Raw genomic sequence first — 27,610 nt, 5'->3', positions numbered from 1 at the left:
ATAGCAGACAAGGATGCTGGATTATAGAAAAGACCATGGCCTGCGCCACATAGTGTCATGAATGTTATATAAATTAAATTTTGGCTATAACCTTATATCTCACTCTTCATAATTGGGTTTGGAAAGAAAAATAAGGTCTTTGATGCTAATGTGAAAGTAAGTACTCTCAGAATAATGCAGATGCCTTCACAGGGCTCCCTGCTCTGGGAAACTTTTCTCCAGATTATTTTGCCTGCACAAGAAGGGTTCAGAACCATGCTTCTGACAAAGTTAGTGACCTGGAGAAGCAGCTGTAGACCCTGGCAGGATATTGCGAGACAAGCCCAAAGCATTTGATAAAACACAGGCAGGACACAACCTCAGGGTATTTCACAGTAGATTGGTATTTGCAGTGAAATAGAATAGCGCAATGAAATAAAACAAGTTAAACAGGTCTAAAATAAAGTCACGTGGTAACATAATAGCCTGGGTTTTCAGAACTTGGCAAAGTCAAGATGGTAAGAGAAAGAAGAGGAAGCACTCACTCCCAAGCTGGAGTTCGTGAGGACAGAGAGATGCTCACCAGTGGTACCACCTTCCTCCCTGTTTCCAGCCTCTCCATCCAGGGCTCTGGCTCCGCCTCGGCTGGGTGCCCCATCTCCCTTATTAAGCCCTCTCTGCTTTTCCTTTAAAGTGATGCCAAGTATCAACTATTGGTTTTATATACAAATGGAAGAATGAATGAGTGATAATGGTGCAATGAAGCACTGCTTCAAAGTATCTTATCATTCCTTTCAGAAGAATACAGATACTAAAACAGAATCACTTGAAGTTGTATCCACACAAAAGCCTGCGTGTGGATATATATTAACTACATTCGTCACTTCAAAAACCTGAAAGCCACTAACATGTCCTTCAGGAGGTGAGTGGATAAATAAACTGTGGAAGATTCAGCAATGGAATTTTATTCAGTGCTAAAACTAAATGAGCTATCAAGCCATGAAAAGACATGGAGGGATCTTAAATGCATATCATTAAGTGAGAGAAAGAAAGAGGGCTGAGTACTGAAGAATTGATGCTTTTGAACTGTGGTGTTGGAGAAGAATCTTGAGAGTCCCTTGGACAGCAAGGAGATCAAACCAGTGGGTCCTAAAGGAAATCCACCCTAAATATTCATTGGAAGGACCAATGCTGAAACTGAAGCTCCAATACTTTGGCCACCTAATGCGAAGAGCCGACTTGTTAGAAAAGATCATGATGCTGGGAAAGATTGAGGGCAGGAAAAGAAGGGAATGACAGAGGATGAGATGGCTGGATGGCATCACTGACTCAATGGGCATCAGGTTGAGTAAACTCTGGGAGTTGGTGATGGACAGGGAAGCCTGGGGTGCTGCAGTCCATGGGATCAGTTACAAAGAGTCAGACACAACTGAACAGCAACAAAGGGAGAGAAATAAATCTGAAAAGGCTACATACTATTTGATTCTAACTGTATGTCATGCTGGAAAAGACAAAACTAAGGAGACAGTGAAAAGATCAGTGGTTGCCAGGGGCTGGGGAAGACGGGATGAATAAACAGAGCACAGAGGGTTTTTAGGGCAGTGAAAGTACTCTGTGCAATACCATAATGATGGATACATGTCATCACACATTTCTCCAAAGCTGCAGAATGCGTAACACCAAGTGTGAACCCTAATGTAAGCTGTGACTTTGGGTGATCACGATGCACCCATGTGCATTCAGTTGTAACAAATAAACCACTATGGTGGGTAATGTTGATAACCTGGGAGGTTATGCATGTGTGGAGGCAGGGGATATCTGGGAAATCTCTGTACCTTCAGCTGAATTTTGCTGTAAAACAAAGACTGCTCTGAAAGCATAAATTCTTCACATGTGCCAGCTCAGTTGCTCAGTCATGTCTGACTCTTGGTGGCCCCATGGACTGGAGTCAGCCAGGCTCTTACCAGTCTCCTCTGCCCAGTAGAATTCTCCAGGCAGGAATACTTGAGTGGGGTACCACTGCCTACTCGAGGGCATCTTCCTGACCCAGGAATCGAACTTGCATCCCTTGCATCTCCTTCACTGACAGGCAGATTCGTTTCCACTAGCATCTCCTGAGAAAACATAAATTCTTCATAAAAACTTAAAAAATCATAAACCGGGAGAAGAAGGAAGAGGAGGTAAGTGGGAAGAAAGAGAAAGAGAGAAGATAAAACTAAACCCATAATTAGCCTTTCATATTAGAATTTCCTCCTGAGGTGTGCTAAACTTTATTTTATAAAAAATTGACTAACCACAAGGATTACTGACAAAGGCATTAGAACAAATGTCAAGAACGAAGAGACTTCAAGAAATATGACTGGCTGCAGGAGTAAGTTTTTCTAAGGGTCATCTTCTGGGAAGGAAACACTCTCAGGTGGTATTTTAAGTTTGTGTCTCAAATTCTGAGAGATTCACAACCTATCTGCTGTCCTGCTAAGGGGTCCCTTGAAATTTTCCACTGAAACATGAATTTATAAATAAATAGGTTCTTAAATGGAAAGGAATTATATCTTCTTGAATCGCAGAACCCATCACCTGCATAATGCAGGGATGACAACTGACAAGCACTCAAACCATTTCTTAGATTTAGCCAACTTCCCTCCTAATCCCACTGCATAAAACACAATAAATATCAAACTTTTATTTTTGATATCTCTTTGTTTCATAGCCCCCTACCACATACCAGGCACTGTCATTTGTGCCATTTCACTGAATATTTTGTCTCTAGGACAACTGTGTCAGGTCAACATGAGACCAGACTTGTTTGGAGCCTAACAGCTTAATCAGGGTTAGAGAAGAGGTGGTTTCCTAACAGAAAGGGCATAGAGGAAGATGAAGATCAATAGCTAAGATCAACATTTATACATAAAATATCTCTGTGTATCAGGTACTTTTAATGTCCTAATGAATTCAATCTCCACAACAATTTTACTAAGCCTCTATAAAAGCTACTTTGTAAACGTGAAGAGCATGTGGCCCAGTAGTGAAGAAAGGTTCACTAAGTCGTGTCTGACTCTTTGCCACTCCATGGGCTGCAGCACACCATGGGGTTAAGAAGTGTATCTAAATCTAGATGGTGGAAACAGGATTCAAACCCCTTGAATCACTGCACATCTGGCCTAAACATAGGCTGTGAGAAGAGGAGAACATATTCAACAGTGAACATTTAAATACACCGTGGGGATCTCAAAACTCCCCTTAATTCTCCTCTGATGCTTTTTGACATAGATTTTTTTTCCTATATTCAGTTTATTATGGAATAGCTATCTCTACCTGACCATCAGTGCTCAAACGGCACCAAATTATTAATTTAAAACATTTTAAATTAAATTTACATATATGAATAAAGTAACATGTCAGTTGCCAAAAGCAATTTTTTGTTAATTTTTTAAATGAGACATTTCCTTCCACCAGTTTAGCAACTCCGTAACCCTTAGTGTAGTCATAACATGTATGCGTGGAGCAGAACCAGAATCTGCAAGTCCTAGAGGACAGCTCTTTGCAGCAATGGAATGGGGGCTGAAGAGTGGGGCTGTCATAGTCAGGGGCAAGGCAAGCTCTTTGTAAGCATGTTTTGTGGGCTGGAAAGTGCTGGCTTTCACTGCAAGTGCCTGGAGCTGTGCCCCCATCCATGCACCACATTCTCCTCCGAGCATGAGTGTTAAGGTTTATAAAGCGGGAACCACAGTGTCACAAGGGGCCGTTCAGAGAACAAAATCCAACATACATTCAAAGGCACTTTGGAAACCATAATATGCAATTAAAATGTCAAATACTGTTGTAAGTATTAAATTTCTCTTGCAATGTTATCAGTATTACTCTAGTGTTTTGTCCCTGTATATGATATGCAGACTGACTATCACAGATTTCTATGCACACACCCATCCTGAATACGATATATGTCCAAATGCAAACTTCCTGTGGGGTAGCTTTTTTTTTTAAATGGTATTTTAAGTTTGTATTAAACCCCTATGTGGGTGGATGGTATGATAAGAAAACCATCACCTACTTCTGTGCTATTTTCCAAAGAACCTGAAACAGAATTCTTTAACAAAATTAAAAGTTCAATGCATGCTATTACCTGAATGTAAACAAATTTGACTAAGAAGCACAATTTGCATTTCCTCCCCAGTAGACTCTGAAAATAGTCTTAGTTGAAGTTTATTTTTCCAACTTCAATAGCAATCTCAGCAAGCAATGTGCTGCCTTTTCAAAAATACTCACTAAAACAAATGGAAATATTCTCTCATATTTGCCACCTCATTAGTCCTCAAAGCCAAGCTGTTGAAATATAGAACTATTAGTCTCTCATTCCAAACCTCCCTTTGGAAGAGAATTATCTGGATTGTGGTATAAATAACATGTTTTCTCAATAAAAGAAAATGAAATCCATTATAATCATGAAAAAAAACTAGCACTCGAGTGACCAATATAAGTAAAAGCATAATCTGAAGTATTTTAAGTGAATTATTAATTTGATCACAAAAATTATCCTATGAAGTAATTCAATTTTAATCTATATAGTTTTCATGTCACAACTGACAAAATTGAAATGCAAGAAGGTAAGAAAAATTCTCTATTCTCTCCATATTTTAATGTTTATGACTATTTCTAAAATATAGAAGTTTTAGCTAGCTTGCTATCAGAATAATATGAAAAGGTTTCAACATTTTAACACAATGCAACATATACATTTTAAAATTGGCAAAATTGAAAAGGCCATCTTGGAGAAATAGGGAGCAGTGTGATAAACTGAGACTAGTTAATTGCTTACAGATTATTTTGCGAGGAGCTTTCATCGTTTTATCAAAATCTACACAAATCCACAGGATTAAATATAGCATGACCTGCCGTGTACAGCTGGTACATATACACCATGGAATATTACTCAGCCATTAAAAAGAATTCATTTGAATCAGTTCTAATGAGATGGATGAAACTGGAGCCCATTATACAGAGTGAAGTAAGCCAGAAAGATAAAGACCATTACAGTATACTAACACATATATATGGAATTTAGAAAGCTGGTAACGATAACCCTATATGCAAAACAGATAACAGTGAATACTATTTTCAAATACGGTAGCTCTTTTAAAATATGGTACATCTGAATCATTTGTGGAATTGACAGGATTACAGACTCCCAGGTGATATTCTGGATTTGCTTAATCAACATCTCCAAGTATGGGGCTTGAGTTTGTACATTTCACAAATATCCACAGTGAGTTTTATGCTTAAACTGGAAATAAGGAAAAATTTACCATACTTAAAATGCTTCCTTATGTATCAATCTAATAAAAACACAACCAGTAGAAAAGCAAGATGCTAAGAAAATTTCGCTAAGAAAATGACTCAGCAAAGATATTTTGCAAGGCATTAAAACAATATGCTTAGATTGGGGAGGAGCTGACCTGACACAGGGAAGACAATTTTAAGAAGATGGCTAGCTGGTCAAACCCTCTCCTCATTTCCTAACCTCTCTCAGGTCTTCATCTTGAGACCAAGTGGATTAGAGGGCACCCAACCTTCCTCAAGAGAGGATATCTGAGAAACTCTTGTCCCACCACCCAGTCCATCCTAAAGGAAATCAGTCCTGAATACTCATTGGAAGGACTGATGCTGAAGCTGAAACTCCAATACTTTAGCCACCTGATGCGAAGAGCTGACTCTTTTGAAAAGACCGTGATGCTGGGAAAGATTAAAGGTGGAAGGAGAAGGGGAAGACAGAGGATGAGATGGTTGGATGGCATCACTGACTCTATGAACATAAGTTTGAGCAAGCTCCAGGAGTTGGTGATGGACAGGGAGGCCTGGCGTGCGGCAGCCCATGGGGTCGCAAAGAGTCGGACACGACTGAGTGAATGAATTGAACTGAAATACCACCGAGTAGCGTTTATGAGTCATTTCTGCTGCTCTATGAACCTGAAGCATCTGGTTCTGCCGACCCTCACCCCAGGCATGAGCACAGACTGCATCGTGCCTAATCACCTGCCTTCCTCCACTGGCCAAGACTTAGAACCAGATACCATTCCCTGGAGTCCTCCATGCCATCCTTGTGTGTGCCTTCCCTGAGTCCCAGGACAGATAAACATCCCACTTTCCCCTGATGACCCTGCATCTCTCTTGGAGAAGTTATAAGCTGCTTAAATTCTCATAAGTAGTAAGTGATGGAGCAGGTATTCAAATTCAGGTCTGTGATTCTAAAGGTCATACTCTTTCTACTTCACAGCATACTAATTAAATGTTTCTCTAAAGAATGAGGTGTTTGAAGCAAGCCTGTGGCAGGTGCTGACTCCTAGGACATTCATAATTAAATTTTCTCTATGTTGTACTTTGACAGCAGATAGGCTCTTTTGTTTATTTACCTAAGAACTGAAACACTTTAAATGTCAGAGCCTGGAGCAGCAGAACTGTCCTGCTATTGGAGGATAAGAGCTGGACTGGTATTCTTGCCCACAAAGAGAGTCATCCCATTTCAGCACAGGTGTGAGCAGATCTCTTCAATTAGAGATGGGATTTAGTTCAATAAAGAAAGAAAAGTTTTATCTCTGTCAAGTACTTCAGTTCAGTTCAGTTGCTCAGTCGTGTCCGACTCTTTGCAACCCCATGGACTATAGCCCATCAGGTTCATCTGTTCATGGGATTTTCCAAGTGAGAATCCTAGATTGGGTAGCCATTTCCTTCTCCAGGGATCTTCCTGATCCAGGGATCGAGCATGCTAGGGGTGTAACAGTGTTTCCAAAAAGGGGAGGAATCAGGAGGAAGTATGTTGTGAATGGCCTTATCGAAGGTGGGGTGTAGAAACAGGTACAGATATGGCTAGATTTGTAAATTCTGTAGTGAAAAGTTGAGGGCATTTATTTTATTTTCTTAATTTTCTCTGGGAAGAAGGAGTGTATGACAGAAAATAGCAGAAAGGTCAGGTATTTCAAGAGTAGAAAAGTAAGAGAAAAAGATCAGGATATGGGGAAATGCTGAGAGCATAATAGAGGTGAAAGTGAAAGCAGCTCAATCATGTCCGACTCTTTGCGACCCCATGGACTACACAATCCATGGGATTCTCCAGGCCAGAATAATCTGGAGTAGGTAGCCTTTCCCTTCTCCAGGGGATCTTCCCAACCCAGGAATCAAACTCAGGTCTCCCGCATTGCAGGTGGATTCTTTACCAGCTGAGCCACAGGGGAAGCCCATAAGAGAGGTGGGTCACAGTGAATTCTGTTTTCCTAGTGTTCATGGCTTCCTCTAGTAGAATTAGCAACTCGAGTGCAGGAATACTTAACAAGGACTTTTGGGGAACCCCAGAGTTGGAGCACGGCCTGACAAGAAGAGTGGGTTCTCAGAGTCAAGTGAGTTTAGGACGTGGGCATAAGGTTCAGTGAGACGGTGCACAGGAGGAGAATGGGAAATTGACATGTCCAAGAACACAGGGGGCTTCCCTGGTAGCTCAGTGGTAAAGAGGAGTCAGTACAGGAGCTGCAGGAGACCCAGGTTTGGTCCCTGGGTCGGGAAGATCCCCTGGAGCAGGAAATGGCAACCCACTCCAGTGTTCTTGCCTGGAGAGTCCCATGGACAGAGCAGCCTGGTGGGCTACAGTCCATAGGGTTGCAAAGAGTCAGACATGACTGGGCGCACACACATCCATGAACACAGGGGTTCAAACCAGGCTGAAGAATGGTCCCAGTGGGAGGAGACAGACCAAAGCTGGAGAGAGAGTATTAGGGTCAGAACACATGATATTTAAATGAGTGGTTTGGAAATAAACAATTCTCAGCGATCACAACGCTTAGGGTATGACCCTTGGGTGTGTGTGTGGCTTGAGTGGAGAAAGACATTGGAAATGAGAGAATCAAACAGTCAATGGCCCAGGAGGATAGATTTGACATCATTAAAGATGAAACAAGGTTTAGAGTTGAGAAAGACTGCTAGCTGGGTGCCAAAGTCTTGGATAAGTGAAGGTAGAAAATAGTGTGTCGGTCTGAAAATAGGAAGGGAACACAGTGATGCACTTAAATAGCAACATCCTTGAAAGAGCAGAGGTTTTTTAAAAGAGGGTAAACAGTAATGGTCTGATGGCAGGGGAGTTCAAGTTGAATATCGACTCACCTTGTGATTCTGAGGAAATGTAACGGGGGAGAAAGAGACCCTTGAGAGACCCGCATAGTGACCCAGCTTTTCTAAAGCCCCTCCTTTCCCAACTCAGCCCTATATGAGTAGCTCTCTCCTGTTCCTCACTCAGCAGCAATCTTGAATCACAAAACAGGGATGCCAGAAATCCCATCAGTGTGATGCTAAGGGAAAGACAATCGACAGAATAGATGCAAAATCGGTTTGCCCTGGACCACGCAGGGAAAACTGGTGATCCATTAAATTCAAGAGATATTTACCAGGAAATTACTTTGACTAAGAATCCACAGATGAGACAATTCATATTAGCTGCTAGAAATGCCAAACTGCCTCCCAGAGCCCAACATCCTCAGAGCCTAATGAATTCATCTGAGACAGGAGGCAGTGCGTTTTCTTTACATTCCACAAGGGAGGGGCCAGGAGCTGTGACTTCTATCTTTGGATTTCCTATTAACTGCCAGACCTTGAGCAACCTCTTGCATTTCCCGAACCCCAGACTCCTCACCTACAAAATGACTGATGATGGACTAGACAATAACGAGTGACCTTTTCCGCTCCAAGGAACAAAGACACCATCCGTGATTTACTGGGAATTCTGAGACAGACCGGTCCTGTCTATTTGATTTCCATCTTGGCAACTACCCTCCCCAATTCCATCCAACCTCAGAGTCTGTTCCCATAAACATTCAGAGTCCCACTGGGTGGGGGCCGCCTCACTTAGCGGTCTTGCTGCGCTGTCAAATAGAGCTTGCTTTATATTATAGAGGGAACCTCCTCTTTATTCAGGGGACGCGGAGGGTGGCCTCTCTGGAATTCTTAAGAATGACGCAAAGCCATCATATCTATCTAGTGCCAGAAATAATTAAAAAAAAAAAAAAAAAAACAAGTAGCAGAGGAAGGGGAGGGAAGTAAGAATGATTGGGGGTTTTTCTAATAAGCCTTTTTAAAAGCCCACTAAGATAGGTGGTCTCTTCAGGTCATTAGTGCAAGGAGCCCCTCCAAAATGAGATGAGGAACTAACCTCTCCCAAACAGACAGTAATATCAACCTCTCTTTTTTGTTACCATTTTTTTTTTTTGCCCCTGCCCCTCCCCATAACTCCATCTGTTCAGAGGAACCAAACCTTCTTGGATTGGCATGAAGATTGCCAGAGAATTAAAAATAAATGGGAAGGAACTTGGAGAAGATAAATAGATGCCACAGCCTCAGATAGCCAATAATATTGTCCTGACTTGGTTTAATATCCAAACAAAAGCCAAGAGGTCTTTCATTTGATGTATTTTAAGTGCTACAAAATGCTAAGAAGTCGATCACACTAAAGGAATACTCATATAAAATAGATGTTAAGTTCCATGTCAAATTAGAAAAACAGAGGAAATCTTTGGATAAAGATTTGCATGTCAATTTTGGATGCTATATGAAGGCTCCATACCACTTTTCACAATGTACACTCAAAATTACCTGTTTCCATCATCACAGCATGTAAGCAAATTTCCCTAGTAAGGAATCAGAGGAACCATCTCGGGTGAAGCCCTGCACTGGACTCCCTGGTGAATAAGAAAGAGCACAAGGCAGGACTTCCGGGCTAGAGTGACTGACAGTCTAATAGGGAAACTGCGTACCTGTAGTAAAATATTCTCAAACACACACAGGTCTTTACTCCCACACAAAACAAGTAACAGATTGACATCACCAGATAATGCTTAGCCGATGGGTGGACAACTATTAGTAAAAGCAAGAGTGATATTTCAGAGATGGGATAGCTACAACTGGCGGGAAAAGTTTTTAGAGAAAAGTTTTAAATAATTATACCAACTAACCATTCATCTTTTTAACTTAGCAGTCACGATGTGAAGAATGAGTACTTTCTAACAGGTCCTTTTAATGTACAAGTGAATGTAATAATCCTTTCACTGCACTGTGCCAATAACCTAGCTTCTAATAATGGGAAGGACAAAACCATCAATACACCATCCTTGTGTTTAATGTTCAGCTCAGGGTTTATCTTTGCCCCTCTCCCCTCATCAATGCCCAAGTCAAGACTGGACCTAAAGTCAGACTTTTGAATAAGAGCAATTGGTAAACCAACTTCCTAATTAGTAAGAATTCATTGAACTTGAGAACTGAAAAGAATACACAAAGATATACATATATAGACATATATAGATTACTCCTTGGAAGAAAAGTTGTGACCAACCTAGACAACATATTAAAAAGCAGAGACATTACTTTGCCAACCACGGTCTGTCTAGTCAAGGCTATGGTTTTTCCAGTGCTCATGTATGGATGTGAGAGTTGGACTGTGAAGAAAACTGAGCACTGAAGAATTGGTGCTTTTGAACTGTGGTGTCGGAGACGACTCTTGAGAGTCCCTTGGAGTGCAAGAAGATCCATCCCGTCCATCCTAAAGGAGATCAGTCCTGAATATTCAATGGAAGGACTGATGCTGAAACTCCAATACTTTGGCCACCAGATGTGAGGAGCTGGCTCATTTGAAAAGACCCTGATGCTGGGAAGGATTGAGGGCGGGAAGAGAAGGGGACGACAGATGATTGGATGGCATCACCGACTCGATGGACAGGAGTTTGAGTAAACTCCGGGAGTTGGTGATGGACAGGGAGGCCTGGCCTGCTGCAGTCCATGGGATTGCAAAGAATCAGACACGACTGAGCAACTGAACTGAACTGAACTGAGTACACACACAAATGCATGCACAAATATAAAACAGCGTGAGTGTGACACACACCGTGGTGGTCATTATAGGTCAGCAGAGGAATAGCTTTGCCCTTTCATACCTGAAATCACACATATTCCTCTTCTTTCAGAAAAAGTAAAAATTAAAGCAGGAGAAAAGGGGATATTGAATCAAATTTCCTCTAATATTTGTCTGTTAACACCTTAGATAGCTAACAAGAAAGATAATTCTAATGATACTTTCTTTTTTAAATGAGCATTTTTTTTTAAGATTTGGTTTTGATGTGGACCAATTTTAAGTCTTTACTGAATTTGTTACAATATTGCTTCTGTTCTATGTTCTGATTTTTTGGCTGCAAGGCATGTGGGTTCTTCACTCCTGGATGTCAGGCATGCAGGGATCAAACCTGCATCGGCAACATCGGAAGGTGGAATCTTAACCATTGGACCATCAGGGAAGTTCCTAATGATACTTTAAACACTCAGCATATTCCAAGGGTTGCAACTATTTGAAATCCCTCAAATTTTCCCTTGGTGTACACACAACAAGAAAAGCAGAAAAAAAAAAATGGCAGGTGTGTTTTCCTAAATCTGTGAAAAATGCCATATCTACACTAAAAGTTTAAAAACACTTGGCATATGGCTATCTTGTTTATTAAACCACCCAGCCTGTGCTTGACTTAGTACAATCCGATTTGCCAACTATACCCTTTAAGATTAAAGAAGAGTCCAGATTAAATAGATAATTTGAATTCAGGAGATGTGTGTGTGTATGTGTGTGTGTGCGTGTGTGTGTGTATCTGACTTAAGCTATTGGTCAGTACCCTCAAAATTTACATGCGTTTATTATAGGTCAGGCTATTGGTATTTCTATCACAAACATGTCACAATGGTTTTCATTTTTGGGTCACTACAGGTAACAATCTTAGGCACATTTTTGCTTTCAGTGGAGAAACCTAACAGAAGCAGTTCTGTTCTCTGATTATTCGTCACCTGTTATTTGCAAAATAACACACAGGGTTTTGACTTGGTATCAGCCGACTCCAGGCACACCCAAACTTCTCTCCTCCCTATTCTCAAAGGCACAGCACAGCTCTGCCACCTGTCACTATTAAACCGTCCCCCAAAGAGAAAGGAAGGCAAAGAAAGGGGAGGAAGGAAACTGAAGCATGTCTTTCCAAAGGCAGCTGCACCGATGCCTTTTCTGTCTTCCTTCCTCAAGCATTTATGAAATGCTTACTATGTAAAAGCAAATGCTCCACGCACTGAGGACGCTGAGAAAATTAACCATTGCGCTGGCCCTTGAGTCTTCACTGCAGTTTTCTTTGTTTCCATTTTAAAGCTTGAAGTGACAGAAGCCCTTCTGCTTTCAGAATAAATGAAAATTGAAGGATGAGAAATTCAAAAGTATAAACAAATTTCACCCAATGAATCATGTTACCTAACGCTCCCACCCCGACCATACGCTCTGTGCCCAGTGTCCCGGGCTTTGCGAGTCTCCCACTTTCCATGGCTGGCTCTCAGTTTTGTAAAATAGGAAGAAGCCATCTCTGCCCACAGGGGAAGAAGCACTCAGCTGGAGATAGGGCTCACAGAACACACTCTCCATGCACATGAAAAATCCACAGCTCATCAGTGCAGAAATCAAACATGCCTGAATTATATACAAACAGTGGTGACATGATTGTCACAGCACACATGGTGATTTCACTGGCTTGGGAAATTATCCAGAAATCAGCTAACAAGCACTTCGAAGAGGAGGGCAGAAGAGGACTCTTGTGTTGCCTGCCATGTGCATCTTTCTTCAAAGTCAAGTGCCCAGATCTATTTGGAGCAGATGTTCTGAGGTCTGAAAAAGGCTGATTGGGCGAATTCACTGCTATTATGCATAATATCAGAATCTTTCCTTTCATAATAGTATAACTTAGAATGCGAAGACTTTCTCCATCTCATCCGCATTAAGCAAATACCATATCTACAAACTGCCCCTCTGGCTATGTTCAGTCCTTTGGGGATTAAATTGGTGAAGAGACACAAGGACTCATTCTGAGGTCTGATAGAGCTCAGTTGATTCCAGCACTGTCTGGATCCAGCAGATAAAGAGCTTTGTTACTATGTTGTAAGAAGCTCTGAGGTGTAGGAAGAGGCAGTTAGTTTAAAACATTCATTCCTCATCCAATCTTAGATCACTGTGAATGTCTGGGAACAAAGAGACTCTCTATTTTATTCATTCTGCAAAGTGAAGGAAAACAAGGCAGAAAGCAGGAGATTTTATTTACCCATCAAGTAGTTACATGCCATTTTATCTTATGCTAGATTTAATCAAGTGAACAAAATGTCTTGAAGTAAATGCATTTGAGAAATGAAGTAACTTGAGCCACTATAACACTGTGTATGCCGATTGACATGCATTATGTCATTACAAACACCCAAATCTCAAGCAAATTAAACTAGATCATGAATGTCTATTGTAGCTTTTCAGTTTACAATTTTAAAGAACCTAATCCAGAGTAGAAAGCTATAGAGATATTTGACTTAGATATTATTACAAGAGAAAAAAATTGAAAATCTTTGGAAAGGTATGATTGATGAAACAAAATTATTTTTTCTCTTCAGTTCCATCATTTATCCAAAGAGGACAATAACCAAAATAGAAACAGAACTAACATGCTCTCTAGGAATCAGGACAACTATTCAATAACGATGAGGATTATTCAGTTCTTTAGATTATTTGCCACATATTAAGTATCCATTATGTCTTAGGCTCAATGATAAACACTAAAAATATAGAAGTAAGCAGAAGGGAAATGAAGTTCTTGTTTTCATAGAGCTTATGATCTTGTGTGGGAGGGAGAAAGTAAGTGAGTTACTAAGCACACACATTATGAACGCTGCATGTTGGAGGGTGAAAAAGAGGTATTAGGTGTCAAGTACATATTATAAATTTCAGGAATACTAGGTCAACTATATGGTAGATTTCTACTCATACCACCATTATTTATGGAGCCCCTAAATCCCTATGAAAAATAACATAATTTAATAAAAGGAATATATCTTTGTCTATAGATTTGTTTCCAGACAAACTTTTTAGAAGCCAAGAAGAAAAAAATAGACATCTTGACTTTGTAAAGTCTATTGGATGGTAAAAATTAATGGACTTGTCAAATCACTAGGCCCCAGGTTGCAGAGACCAGCATTCTGGGGAGGACAGGACACCCACATGGTTTCAAAGATGCAGCAAGGAGACCAAGGAGGTAGATTGTGTAGACATGGCCTTGACCATGATCACTGTTAAATAGCTGAAACCAATCAATAAATCTTCAACAGCAAGAGGTGTCAAGGTGCAGGGAGATCAGTTAGCTAGGGAAGGTCAGTGGGCAGTGAGAGGGGGCTGAATGGGATGTGTTCAGGGGAAATATTAACCTAAACTTTGTGGTTTCAGGCCAGAAAGTTCCTTGAGATAGCCTCTGATCCCTTTCTTTGCAAAATATCGAATGGGAAGGAAGTCCTAAACGGAGAGGATGTATGTGTACGTATAGATGGTGCCTTTTTCCAGCAGTCATGTACAGATGTGAGAGCTGGACTGTAAAGAAGGCGGAGCACCGAAGAACTGATGCTTTCAGAATGTGGTATTGGAGAAGACTCTTGAGAGTCTCTTGGACTACAAGGAGATCAAACCAGTCAGTCCTAAAGGAGCTCAGTCCTGAATATTCACTGGAAGAACTGATGCTGGAGCTGAAGCTCTAATACTTTGGCCACCTGATGTGAAGAGCCGACTCACTGGAAAAGACCCTGATGCTGGGGAAAGAGGAAGGCAGGAGGAGAAGGGGACGACAGAGGATGAGGTGGCTGGATGGCATCATCAACTCAATGGACATGAGTTTGAGTAAACTCAGGGAGATAGTGATGGACAGGGGAGCCTGGCGTGCTGCAGTCCATGGGGTTGCAAAGAGTCAGACACGACTGAACAACAATAGCTGATTCACTTTACTGTGCAGCAGAAACGAACACAACCTTGCAAAGCAACTAGACTCCAATAAAAGTCAAAGAAAAACTGAACTTTGGTAGATTTCTGTCTCACCAGTGTCACAGGTCAGCCTGAGTCTTGGGCAGGACCTTAGGGGAAGCCTGAAGGCAAGGTGTGGAAGCAGGTATGGAATTCCCTCTGGCTCTGTCTCCTCTCCATTTCCTTTCCCTCCCAGGCAGTAGCTGTCTCGCCTTTGTAATCATAACTATCGAGGGTCCTGAGGTTATTCTCAATTGAAAATATAAGTGAATTCTCAGTGTGAATTTCATTGGGCTCACATTGCAATTTCTGATATCACAGGGAAAAATTAAGATCCACATTACACAGAAACACGCTTGACAATACTATCTCTGTGTGAAGCATGACTTAAGCAAGGGGTGTTTGGCAACAGCTTTATAACATAAGTCAAAATAAAATTGGTTTCCATGCCACCCATACAGTTACATAAAAATCACAAGTAGCAAAAATGTTCTTGCTTTACATTTATGGCTTACCAAGCATTTGTGCATTGTTGTATTATATAACTACCCACAAAGAATACATAAGCTGGCTAATTTCTTTCCTTCTGTATAGCCATTTACATCTTTTATAACTCAGAGCTTCATTGTGAAAAAGATCCAAATTTAGAAAGTTTTCTGTAGTGAGAGATGAAATTTAAATTGTGCTATATTAGCATGAGATAGATGTGGATTGCACTTAGCGATGCATTGTGTGTTAGTCCCTCAGTTGTGTCTGACTCTTTGCAACCCCATGATCTGTAGCCCGCTAGGCTCCCCTGTCCATGGAATTCTCCAGGCAAGAATACTGGAGTGGGTTGCCATTTCCTTCTCCAGGGGATCTTCCCGACCCAGGGATCGAACCTGGTCTCCTACATTGCAGGCAGATTCTTTCCATCTGAGCCACCAGGGAAGCCCTAGCAACGCATTAAACCTCATTTGTTTCTCACAGAAAGATAAATATCCTTATGAACTAACCATACTTGAGGCTCAGAAATGCTAAGTAATTGGGCCACATTTGTGTAGTCAGGTCTAGGATTAGAACTTAGATCTGAGTTACTATGAAGACCATTCAACTCTTTTTATGAAATTAGAAATGCAAATATCTCTCCAGATGAGAGACTGGAAAATATTTATTTTCATATTTATTTAAATTTTGGCTACAGCCCATAAGATACAATGAAAGTGTATGTAGGATAACAAACAAACAAAAAAAAAGTATAACAATATTACCACTCTTTATCTTGGAACTTTGAACAGCTCTGGTCCATTAAAGAGTCTCAAATAACCTTAGGAAATCTATTTCCTTAAGACTGAAAGAGCATATACATACAGCCCATGAAAATAACTATAGCTGAATCTCTGTAAAGAGAACATTTTGTAAAAGAATGAAACATTAAAGAATCATGAAGATAAGGTTTCTATTCACTTACTTATCAAAGCTTTTTAAGGATAACTATGAAATTCTCATATCTACTTGCACGTTTCTAAAATCACAAGTCTGTTAATTAGCTTCCTAGAAACAGGATCCTGAAAATGATGGGGGTGGGGGGACAGGGCTTGAATTCATACCATTAATATAGAGGTTGTAAATCTGCTACCCTTGATACTCTAAATAAGGAGGCTACATGCCCGACTCCAAACCTCCTGCCGGCCCACAGCTCCATGTTCCCTTCACATCGGCTGCTGCTGGCACAAGGACTCTGCCCTCTGGAAGCTTCTATTTCTGATGGGAGAAAATGACTGAAGGGCAACTGTCTTCCCCTTCTCCTCATCCCTGCCTACCAGATACGATTTGCTTCACTTTATTCAGCCTTTTCCTTCTCCTCTCTTCTAAGGAGGATCCTGCTTTGTCTGCCTGTTGCCAAGCTCAGTGATGATCGATCAGAAAGAAATAGGAAGGAAAAAGGGTGCTAAGATAGGCCAAAGGCAGAGGACTGAGGGAATTTTACGGGGGGGGGGGGGGGGGAACTTGGAAGGAAAGAGAGAGAGAGGCCGCAGCACCTGAAGGCAGTGGATGGGAGAGAACATTAGTGAGACCTTAAGATACTTTGAGAAATGGTGGTGTTTCCTTCACGCTATTGAGAGATTCCAGCAGAGACCTTGAGTGATTGTGACACACGTTCGTTCCACTGTGGTCCTTTACACGGACACTCTCCAGGGCTGAGCCCTGGGCTTGCCAAAGGGTAAGCGCCGCAACAGGCTGGGAGAGAAGGAGCCAGGGATGCGGAGACCCTGCACTAAGATGCTGTCCCGGAGTTGCACTGTCACAGTCCTATCAGGACAGCATCACACAGGGGCAGAGATCCACGAGAAACATCCCAGGGCAGATGTCAGTGATCCCAGGGGTATCTTCCTCACCCCCACCTCCCCCCGCCCCTCTTACCAGTCAAGATTTTATCCCCTGGAAGTGTCCTTTAGGAAATCTGCCTAAGATGGAGCAGTGACTAAGACAGATTGCTCAGAGGCTAACTTTGGTCCAAGACTCTCCAAAAGAATAAACCTAACGCAATTTCTTCAACACTCAAGACCTCACTTGACCCCAACTATGTATTTGCTTCCTAGAATTTCCTCATGTGCTAGAAAAATGGTTTGCAATAAAAGAAAAAAAATAGCTCTTCGGTACTCTACATAGAACCTTTAGAAATTGGAACTTCTTTCCATGAAAACTCATGCTAGTTTTCGTAGTATCTTCATGATCTTTGTTACTTTTTCATTGTCTTTCAAACACGCTCTGATTTATAGAACATTTTGAATCACATCTGATTGTAACAAATCCATGTAAAACCACAAAGTGTGCCAAAGAGAAGCAAGGCCATAGAACAACACAAATGAAATAAAATAGTTCTATGATAGGATTAGCATGAAGAAATGACTTGAACAAGAAAAGATTTGGAGGTTCAGGTTGGACTGAATCCGGAGAGAAAGAAGTTTGCTATATTTAAAACGGACAGGGGAGCCTGGTGGGCTGCAGTCCAAGGGGTTGCAAAAAGCCAGACAGAACCTAACAACTAAACAACAACAATATATAACAGAATACTCGGTTTAACAGACCCGTCCGAATCAATATGTCAGCCCATACGCATGCACGTGCACACGCATACACACTCTTAAAGGGCTTATATACTTAGACTTATCACCTCAGTGTCACCTTGATTTTTAAAGCCCCTTTCAGGACAAGATCTGAGCTTCTTGGGCTTAAATAGACACTCTAGAAAGGGGATGAGGGTCTGTTACTAGACTGCATTAGGGCGCGATGTCCATTTAGCAAGAACTCTCACTGGTTCCAAGGTATTTATGTCCCTTTGAAAGTTTATATGCAAAGAATCACTTGGTTTCAGCAAAACCAGGCCCTGAATCAATTTCACAATTGTAAATCCATGAACTTGAACCAGCGTTGCCTATCAGCTGGGCTTCCCCCACCATCTGGGCACGTACTCTCTGGGGAGGTGGAGCCTGGATGATACAGGGTGTCAGGGCCACCCGTCTACCTAAAGAGCAAAATGCTGCATCTCAGGAGAACAAACCTAGACCAGCGAGGCTCTCACAGCAGAGGAAAAGGCGAGCTTTGTTTTTGCCTTGATTTCAGCAGCTATGCCTCGCTTCTTTCTGGGATCGATGCACTCTTATCCCTCGCAGCAGGGAAGGAGGTGCTCGCGTAATGAAGCAGTAGGTATAAAAGCAGAGGAGTTAATGCAGAGTCTACAACTCAACATCCCCGGAGACTGTACCCTCCAGGAGCCCACGGCTCCAGGGTCGGACAGAATGAGATGGAGCTGGCCCAACGGAGCGTGACAAGGCATCACATTATAAGTCGGCGGCAGGAGTCTCCGATGGAGTGGCAGTGTCTTCTGGTTGCTGGGGAGGGACCAATGGGTGAGAAGGCTCTTAAAGAGTTAGAAGCATAGCTGTGAGGCGGGTGATTTGCACAGATGACTCCCTAGTGATGCCAGCTGTGCAGACAAATAGAGTATGCTCGTGGCCGCGTAAGTCACTGCACCGAGACTTTCTATCTACAAAATAAGGAAAGCAGCACTCTCCCGTTTACCCACCCCCTGACCACAATGAGGGTGCAGCAAGGGAGGCACCAGCCTTGAGCACAGTTTTGAAGCCGTGCCCCACAGCTCAGAATCAGGATAATATTCCAAATACAATAAGTGTATCTAAATAAAAAGCAATGCAGAAATATTCATGAAGAAATCATATTTTTAAAATTAAAATTGGTTGCGTGCTAAGTTGCTTCAATCATGTCCAACTCTTTGTGACCCTATGGACTGTAGCTCTCCAGGCTCATCTGTCCGAGGGAGTCTCCAGGCAAGAACACTGGAGTGGGTTGCCGTGTCCTCCTCCAAGGGATCGTCCCAACCCAGGGATCAAATCTGGTCTCCTGCACTGGCAGGCAGGTTCTTTACCACTAGTGTCACTTGGGAAGTTTCTAAAACAGGGTTGGAGCCTGCTTCTGAACCACACAACTCATGAGGTTTTTTACAGCCCTGCTCTTGCGCTTCAGAGAGCTGTTGAGATCATTACGTGATGGATACGATGGAAAACTCTACAAAGAAAGGATGTTATTGCCCCTGACTGCCTACTAAGATCCATGCATGAACCCACAGGGTCCTTTGGAAACAGGACCCCATTTAATCCTTGTAACTTTCTGAGTTCATCGTCATTTTTCCATTGTGTGGATGATGGAAATAAGGTTCTCACAAGTGTCTGGGCCAGGACATGAGCCCAGGGTGTCTACCTCTGTCTCCTGGGTTCTCCTTACCCCCGTGATGTTATTGTCCATTAAAAATAAAACTTGTTCTGAAACTTGTTTGATGCATTCTAAATACTTGAGGTAATACAAAAGAGGCCAGGTGGGGCTGTCTGATGCCTCTGTTGAGTGAGACAACCAGGTGCTCCTCAAAGAGCCCTAAATCCCTGTCAGAAAAATCCACATCAGAAAAATCCAGGTCAGAATCACAGATCGAAGGAGACTGTAGCATGAACGCTGATCTGGACGCAGGAAGAGAAGGTGGAGGTGAAGGTGTGGCTCCCTTAACTGTGGTTATTTACATCTATGTTTCTCTTTGGCTGAAAGGAGTCTGGACAAAGAAACCAGGTTGCTTTATTTACACATGAAACTTTCAGGGAATGTCTCCCGTTCCTACCCCATCTGTCCTGACCTGAAATACTTTCTAACAACCAGCAGCAACTTGCTGGCTAGGTCTCTCCTAGACTGGTCTTGGGCTCTGGGCTGCATGTGGCTGAGCGGCCGTCCCAGCCCTGGAGCAGGTGTGAGTGTGGGTACCCCACAGGCTGCCTATTTTACAGCCAGTGTTCTCGGGGTCCCTGTGCCGGGCCTTCTGGCTGACTCCGGGCGGTCAGTAAACCCAATCACCGCCCCTGAATCCTCACCTGACGTTTTCACATGTGCTGTCCTGCTGACTTTCATTTCTCACTGCCAGAGCTATTCTCAGTCCCTCCCAGTCTCATGGAAAACGAAGCTAGATTTTTGTAATAACCTCTTCACATTATAATTATTTAGGTTCTTTCACACCAGTATCTTTCTGTTGGGTCAGAGAATGAATATCCCACTCCCGACCTGTGCGATGGGTGCAAAGGCAGTTGCTATACTTGTGGAAATATGCATCAGCGAGAGTCACCCTTCTACATCTCAAGTTCTGTGTCTGATGTCTAGGAACAGACACTAAAGACTAGGAGAGTGGAAGCAGAAATTGGAGCACATACAGGGGAGATGAATCAGAAAGAATGGCCTGGGGGAGAGGAGATCAAGTTCAGAGAAAAATACCGCGTATTTTATAAATTGAGAAAGATTGCTTTATTTATTTATCTATTTATTTATTTTTGGAGAAGGCACTGGCAACCAACTCCAGTACTCTCGCCTGGAAAATCCCATGGACGGAGGAGCCTGGTAGGCTATAGTCCATGGGGTTGTAAAGAGTCAGACATGACTGAGCAACTTCACTTTCATTTTTCATTTTCATGCATTGGAGGAGAAAATGGCAACCCACTGCAGTGTTCTTGCCTGGAGAATCCCAGGGACAGAGGATCCTGGTGGGCTGCCGTCTATGGGGTCGCACAGAGTCGGATACGACTGACGTAACTTAGCAGCAGCAGCAGCTAATTTTTTAATTGGAGGATAATTGCTTTACAATGCTGTGATGGTTTCTGCCATACAACAACGAGAGTCAGTCATAACTATATATATATATATATATATATATATATATATATATATATCTCCCCTCCCTCTTGAGTCTCCCTCCCACCCCTCTGCATCCCACCTTCTAGGGCATGACAGAACACCAAGCTGGGCTCCCTGTGTTATAGAGCAGCTGCCCACCAGCTCTCTATTTCACACATGGTAGTGTGTATATGTCAATGTTCCTTTCTCAGTTCATCCCACCCTCTCCCCACCCCTCACTGTGTCCACAAAACCATCCTGTATGTCTAGAGCAGAAAGATCATTTTTAATAGGAGAAGAGGAACAGCTGGCAAGCTGTAACCAGGGTCGAGGTGCAGGGAGTAGGTAAACAGCGAGAGGAAGACCCTTCTAGATACTATAGACCCAAGACACGTGTTTCAGCAAGCCCTTCGGATGATTCTGATGCTCACTAGTTTGAGAACGACTGGGCAAAGCAGAGTGTTCATGCTTTTCAAAAATACTTCCGTTAAATGACCCATGTCAACACCAAAATGACTGGGGAGGAAGGCAGGCAGCTCTAAGAGGAGGTGAGTGCGTCATACGAGATCTTGGGAAATGGGGATTAACCTGCCAGCCTGCACACCCATTTCACACATGTCCCTTGGGAGGCATGATAGTCTTTCTGCCCTTATGATGATAAGATGCTGTCTCAGATCTGTGCCTCTGTAACCAAATGGTGGGACACACTTCACCTCTGACTGCTTGAGGGTTCACCCCCTAAAGACGGGGGAAGGGAAACCGCTCAGGCTCAGGCTGGGCTGGGCAGCGTGAGAAGCAGCAGCTTTGAAAACAACAGCTTAACTGGAGCTATCTGATGCTGCAGGATAACTTACACAAGTGTATCACAAATTCCTGGAGAGCTAATGAGAGAATGAGAATTTAAAAGTTTAGATCAAAGAGAGGAAAGAAAAGGGGGAGAAAACTAGGTCCTCAGGATTCCATACTGAGCAAAAACAAGTAAAACCCATTGCGTCTTGGATCAAAGTTAGGGGCCGCTGTATTCAGTTTATGAGAAACGCAGAATTCTAGGTCACGAACACATTTTGAGAGCAATGAAGAATAATAATGTGGAAAAAGAAAAAAAAAAAGAATGCTAATGTTTGCATTTCTGTTTTCATAACATTGGAAAGCTAAGACTGAGGAAGGAAAGGAGACATCCTGACCTCTTACCAGTCACAAAATGTGAAAGAGACCAGAGTGAAATGCACAGAAGAGCAAATTTCTAGAAGACTCGAGGTCTAAATTCTAGACACTCTTCATTTGGGTGGGTGCCTATTTGGGAAAAACCACCTCTTGGTTATTGTTTGTTTTGCAGTTGTGGCTTGTTAACTCTTAGTTGCCACATGGGATCTAGTCCCCTGACCATGGATTGAAGCCAGGCCCCCTGCCTTGGGAGTGTGAGGTTTTAGCCACTGGACCACCAGGGAAGTCCCTTAAGAGTTTATTGGTGATTAGCTATTATTGTAGATCAAAACAAAGACTCTTTAACTCTTAACTAGCTTTCATTATTAAGTGAAATGTCTACTGCATTAGACATTACAGTCTTACTGTAATGTAAAGCCTTACTCTATTGTATTATGGTCTTACTACAGTCTTAAATCTATTGTATTAATTTCCTGTTTATGCTGTAACAAACCACCACAAACTTAGTGGCTTTTCACTCGATGTAAGCACTGCTGGGTTGCCGTCTAGAGACTTGAGAAGACAGTCTATTCCTTGTCCTTTCCACCTCTTGTGACCCTTAAGAGGTCTTCTTCTTCCATCTTCAAAACCAAAAGCATCGCCTTTCTCCTTGCCTTTCTTCCAAAGTCACGCCTCCCTCTCTGACCTGAGGCAGAAAGGTTATCTGCTTATAAAGACCCATGTGATTAGACCGAGCCACCTAGATAATCCAGGATAATCTCTCTTTATCCAAGACCCTCACTTAATTATGTCTGCAAAACTCCTTCTGCCATGAGAGGTGACAGGTGCACGGATCCCCAGGTTCTAGGGATTAGGACATGGATGTCTGTGCAGGTGAGGGAGGCATGTTATTATTCAGATGAGCTCTGAACCATGATAGATGAGATGTTTAGTTACATAAGAGTAAAATGCTTTAAAATGACATCCCCAAATATTCAAAATTTCTAAAGAAATCTATCCTGAAATGAAAAACAGGAAGAGAGAAGGTGAAGAGAGACCATTCATCAAGAAAAGGAGAAAATAAAGGAAGGGAGGAAAGACCATAGTACCAACTACAAATTTGTTTTTTTGTATTCTTTTTTCTTTTTTTAAAGATTGAAGTATAGTTGATTGACAATGTTTCAGGTGTGCAGAAAAGTGATTCAGTTACGTATATATGTGTGTATATATACACACATATATATTCTTCTTCAGATTCTTTTCCATTATAGGTAGCTAGAAGATATTGAATATAGTTTCCTGTCCTATACAAGAGGGTCTTGTTGTTTATCTGTTTTATATATAGCCACGTGTATCTTTTAATCTCAAATTCCTAATTTTGTCGTTATTGTTCAGTTGCTAAGTTGTGTCCGATTCTTTGCGACCCCATGGATGGTAGCAAGCCAGACATTCCTGTCCTTCAAGGTCTTCTGAAACTTGCTCTAATTCATGTCCACTGAGTCAGTGTCTACTGAGAACCCTAAGTTTGTCTTTTATGTTAGGGAGTCTATTTCTGTTTTGTAAATGAGTTCATCTGTATCATGTTTTGAGATTCCACATATAAGTGATATATTAGTCATAAAAAAGAGAGAATGAAATAATACCATTTTCAACAACATTTCAACAACAACATGGAAAAAAAGTTCCAAAATGGCTACATAAAACCAACAAAAGACATAAACATTAACTAAGGAAAATCAGCTGCACATCAGCCACGTTACAGACAGATAGTCAGTGACTGAGCTTAGTGATGCATCCATGCTCCCAGGGTTTGAGTCCCCCTCACGTTCATCCACCAAAGAACAAGTAACTCCCTAACTGGTACAACGATTTCTTCTTTCAGATCAAGCCTTTATTTGTTCTCCCATGTTATACCTGTAGTTTGAACAGGCAACCAAGCAGGAAAAAAGATGGTACAAATAATGCAAAAACATGAGTAAAACCGATTTTCTATACTGTGCAGTCTAAAAAGAGTGGGGTATGGAAAAAGGTAGTTTAGAGCTAGGAAGACGGCTAAGAAGCCAATTAAAAACTTCCAGACTGGAGATCCACATTACACCTTCATAATTTTGCAAAAAATAAGAGAAAGAGAGAGAAAAGTTGTAATATTTCATGTACAGAAATGCCCGTGTTGAACCATACATTCAAAAATTTGTTCTAAAGTCAAATACCAAGAGGTTTAGGTCAATCACCTTTGAAAGTTTCTTAACTTCTTTTATTCCAAATGAAAAATAAATAATATTACTTAAGGTCACAATTTGCGTCAGATTATATGTTTTAGTAAGCACAGCCATTTCAATAAGCCATTAAGTTGCTCTACACTATAATTACCCATACAAAAGTAGAGCAGATTGACTGAAGCCCTGCTCCTAGGTCACGCAAAACTGGAAAATCACTATGGAGGGCATTTGCCTGTGGGCAGTTGAGAACAGTTGTATTAGCCATCTTTCTATACTCTGATTTCCTGGATGTTTTAAGCTCCTGCTTACAACAATGTCAACTGTAAATTTTCATTTCATTCATCACAGATAATCTGAATTCAACAAATTGACTGAGTAGGGACTTGGTGTGTTCCCAGTATACAAGTGGTTTCTTTGTAATTTGATTTATTCTTTATCCTATTAATTGATTACAATTGATACATCCTATACTTGATTACATTAAGTATGTGCACTAGCTTTGTGCCCTTGAGTGGGAGTGACTGAAAGACAGGCCTTCTAATGTCATTTATAAAGCAAAGGCAACCTATTTGAATCCAGTGTGAAATTTTTAACATGATATCTCCAAGAGATTAGGTGAAAAGTATATTTATTATAATTTATTATTGATACTTATTCTTAAGTGAAGTATTATGATAAACAAAAGCATTTTAAAAAATCCTCTCATATGGAGAAGAGAGAACCTTCTTACATTGTTGATGGGAATGTAAATTGGTGCAGTCTCTTTGGAAAACAGTATGGAGGTTCCTTAAAAAACTAAAATTAGAGTTACCATATGATCCTACAATTCCACTCCTGGGCGTATACTTGGAGAAGACTCTAGTTCTAAAAGATACATTCACCCCAGTGTTCATAGCAGCACTACTCACAGTAGTCAAGACATGGAAGCAATCTAAATGTTCATCGATGCCTAAATGAATAAAGAAGATGTGGTACAAATATACAATGGACTATTAGTCATAAAAAGGTGAAATGATGTCACTTGCAGCAACATGGATAGACCTAGAGAGTTTCACACTAAGAGAAGTAACTCAGACAGAGAAACACAAATATCATACAATATCACTTATATGTGGAATCTAAAATATGATACAAATGAACTTATTTACAAAACAGAGACAGACTCACAGACATAGAGATCAGACTTATGATTAAAGGGAAATGGGAGGAAATGGGAAAGGGAATGGGAGGATTAAATTAGGAGTTTGGGATTAGCAGATACAAGCAACTATATATAACGCAGAGAAGCAATAAGGTCCTACAGTAGAGCACGGGGAATTATATTTAAGATCCTATAATAAACCACAATGGAAAAGAATATGAACTTTTTTCTTATTGATATATATCAATCAACTTGTCTGCCCTCACAGAACTCAGTCAACTGGGAGTTTAAATTGCAATATTAGTGATATGCTTGCCAACACATGTTTTGTATATTCCTAGGAGAATACCAAAAGCAGAGAGAACTAACACTCTTTGTAGCTCAAGAGACACTTGGTAAAAATTTTATTCAAACAAAAGCAGGTATCTCACCCTCAGCGCAATTGACATTTTGGGCTGGGTAACTGTTGGTCACAGGGGGCTGTCGTGTACTGTACAAGGTTGACTGTCACCCCTCATTTCCACCCAGCAGATGTCAGAAGCGAATCCCCAGTATGACAGCCTGAAGTGTCTGAAAGCGTTCCAAATGTTCCCCCAGAAGCGGATCACTGGTCTAAACAATACGAGCTTGCCAGACAGAGGAAAGGAAACAGGGACGTCCGTTAGGTCCTGGGTGAGAGAGCCTGCGCTGTATGCATCTTTGCATTCTGGTAAATAGATTTGTGTGGACAGAAAGAAATAATAAATGCCTCCTATTTATATCATTCTTATGAAATGCATTCATGCACATGTGATCCTAATAGTCTCGTGGGGAAATAGGGCTGATATTTACTTCTTTTATAAAATGAAAATGCAGCCCAAGATAAGGAGAGTGATATGCTGAAGGTCAGTTTGAGAGTTTAGCACCTTCTGTGCTTTTCAGGCCTTTCCCTCAAGGATTATTGTGCTTGAGCCATTCCAATCACTCAGATCACTTATTCTTCCCATCTGTACCTGGCTAAATCAAATCACAGTTGTTCAACAACATTCAAGCAACAGATTTCATTGATTCATTTAACAAAGTGTCTGACATAAAGTAGGCATTGTGTATTCCACTTTATTCCATTGTATTAGGCATTTTGCTAAATGCCACGGCTTAAACTCTGAACAACAGTTTTTATTTCTTAATTTCTTCCCCAGGCAGCACAATTTTCAATTAATATACCTGTGTGTGGCCTGCAAGGGCCAGGTCTACCTCTCCCTGGCAGAGGACAGGCAGCCCCTAGCCTGAAGTCAGTTGAACAGCAGGTTTCTTTTCCTTCAAAAGGAGTGAGGAGAAATGTCTTATAACTCTTGAAGCAGGTTTGGGGGAGAAATTGAAAAGAGAAGGAATGCACTTTGGCTTCCCAGGTAAAAAAATCTGTCTGCAATGCAGAAGACGCAGGAGATGCTTGTTCGATCCCTGGGTTGGGAAGATCCCCTGGAGGAGGGAATGGCAACGCACTCCAGTATTCTTGCCGAGAGAGTCCCATGGACAGAGGAGCCTTGTAGGCCACAGTTCATGGGGTCGCAAAGAGTCTGACATGACTGAGCACACACGCGCTTGGGCACATGCCAACTTAGATGCTTCTCCAAAAGGACCAGAGAAGATCGCAAGTGAAGACCAACCGAAAATGGCCCGTATGTGAAGTGTGACATTGGATGAGGAACTCAGAAGCCTAGCTTCTCTTCCAGAGGTTCTTTCTGAATGGTTGACCTGAGCATCTTGTTTCATCTTTTTGGGTCTCACTCCAAATTACCTCAGATGCAAAGGGCAGCTTAACCGACATGTTTTGGGGATGTCACAGCAGTTCCCAGATGTCACCCAGCTGCTAGGCTGTGTTATCCTGGTGTAAGTGGCAATCAGAAGGATCTCTGGGTTTACAGTTTCAAGTTCTATTAAGCTTTGACCCTGGGGTACTGTGAGTGAATTGTGTAGAAACAACACTGGGATGGGAGAGTCTAAATTCATGGCCAAGTGGGCTCCAGGCAGCTGTGTTAATGGATCTTGAAGCCTATTTGCTTGCAGAGCAGGTGT

At 41.7% G+C, this 27,610-nt stretch overlaps 1 protein-coding gene across 1 annotated transcript in view; it reads right to left on the bottom strand.

The window, feature by feature from the left end:
• Positions 1 to 27,610, bottom strand: part of FGF14 (fibroblast growth factor 14) — a 603,770-nt gene that overhangs the window by 249,073 nt on the left and 327,087 nt on the right. The gene's annotated exons all lie outside the window — the stretch shown is intronic.

Source organism: Odocoileus virginianus, chromosome 8 (genome assembly GCF_023699985.2).
Source record: "Odocoileus virginianus isolate 20LAN1187 ecotype Illinois chromosome 8, Ovbor_1.2, whole genome shotgun sequence".
Taxonomy (NCBI): Eukaryota; Metazoa; Chordata; class Mammalia; order Artiodactyla; family Cervidae; genus Odocoileus; species Odocoileus virginianus.
Note: the sequence above shows the minus strand (reverse complement) of the source record. Positions and strands in the feature narration are given on the sequence as shown.